Here is a 2,073-nt window from a genome sequence, read left to right as displayed (position 1 = left end):
GAAGGTCACAGTGGTCTGCTTCAATAAGTGACATGAAAGTCAGAAAGATACGGAGCTAGCTCCACTCACAATGAGAGAGAGAGCGACAGAGAGAGAGAGAGGAGAGCAGCTTCACATCACATCTTTACCAGTTTCCACATAATCCTCAAAAGCATTAACTTCATAAAGACAAAGCCCATCTTTCTTCATCCTAAATCATCAACACCTTCCTCACAGACATTGAAATGGAATGCACTTCAGCAATTTAAATGTCAATGTAAATGTTACATCAACTAAGCTATCAACTGTCTCTCCAGTCTTCAGTGCTTTTTTCACTAGTAGTGTAAACCACAACGGTACACACAGAACTTTATTTGGCACTTAGAGCAGCATGTATTAATATCACACTGAGATGACTTGAACAAGGCACAGTTCTCTATCGGACTAGTGAATCATTAGCCTCTGTAACTAAATCAAGTACCAGCAGCATGAGTTCTATTTTAGGTTAGTAATGCTTTGAGGCAAAAGCCCCCCTATCTTGATGCTGTCAAAGCTCTGCCTTTTTTTTCCCTACCAGACTACATTTAGCCAGGCTCTTAGACATTAACATCAGACCAACTCTTTTGCCTCTCCACAAGTGCACTCTTTCCCGTAACTGCTATTTCAGTAGCAAGTCCTCAGCAAGAATCATTCAAAAAGTATGAGGCTGTTGAAATAAGTGGATAATGACCTCCAGAACTTTAGTTCAGATACATCACATGTCAGTTACTGCAAAACCTGATCCTCAGTGTTCGGTGTTCACAGGTACACATACACCCATGCTCACACACATGAACACAGCTGAAAGCTGCAGTGGCCCTGGATACATTTCTAAAACCCATATTCTATCAGTGTTATGGTGTGTGTACTATGTATGTGAACCAGTGCGTCCAATCAACAGCATGACTTCTCTTTTCCTTCCACTCAATCAGCACTCCCTCTGAGGATTGACTTCTCCACCACATCATCATTTGGAGTGGGGGAAAGAGCAACATTTATCACTCAGATCAGCGTGGCCTCAACAATAACTGATACTGTCGGTAAGAAAAGGCACTGATGCCCAGCCATCCTCCTTGATGTGTACAAAAAACCTCGTTCTTTTGTGATCTCAACATAACAAATAGAGTAAAACATACTATAGAGGAGCATACGAGGTCACTTTTTGGTGTCTTGAACAGGGTGATTCTATGAAATGGTATAGAAAGATTTGTTGTTTGTGTTTACCGTAGATGGGTAGCGGGAATGGCTGCTAAGGGATACAGGCAGCTCTGCAACTAAATATGGCTCTTTAATATAGGGCTGCTCAGTGTTAGCTCTCTGTGGAGGGTGGTGGTGTCCCACAAATGCCAGGTTCAGTCAGACGAGAAAAAATCATTAATTACAGTTGTTGAAAATGCAGCCACTTCTGCAGTCTTATGTCAGTGCCCCCCCCCCAAAAAGTAAATAGTTAAAAATAGCGAACATAGCCAAGCGCAACAACACTGATTTGACGACATCACTATTTATTCACAGCCATGGTGTTATGACAAACAGCAAAAATCAAAAACACAGAATCTCACACAAGAGGGAAAACAATTAACACTGACACAAAGCCATAAAAACATCTCTAAGATTCACAGCTTAACCTCTCCATAGGAACTATTAGCTTTCCAAAAACATAGGTGTTCTTTCTCTTTTGACGGTAGTACAATAACTGATTTGACTTCTAACTGTGGTAGAGCAAAGGGGAAGATCCCACAGTTCCCCATTGCCCTGTGAGTCACACTATAAATGGGCAGGTCCTGAGACATGTAGAGGAAGTGAGGACGGTTTGGGGGGGGGGTAAATGGCCACATTTCTAGCGATTAAAACTGTGTTGTGAAAACCTCACATTAATAAGATATGTACATTATGGACCTGAGCATCCTCTCGGCTTGAGATGAAAAATTAATATGGCAAAGAGCAAGCTGGCAGAGCAGCTCCTCCTGAAATAAAACAGGGACCCATGGAGGTGCATTAGACGTATCAATAAATCAGAGGAGAAAAGACAATGTTCAGTGAAAGTAGAAGCACAGG

Source organism: Chanos chanos, chromosome 2 (genome assembly GCF_902362185.1).
Source record: "Chanos chanos chromosome 2, fChaCha1.1, whole genome shotgun sequence".
Taxonomy (NCBI): Eukaryota; Metazoa; Chordata; class Actinopteri; order Gonorynchiformes; family Chanidae; genus Chanos; species Chanos chanos.
This window is presented reverse-complemented; position numbering follows the sequence as displayed.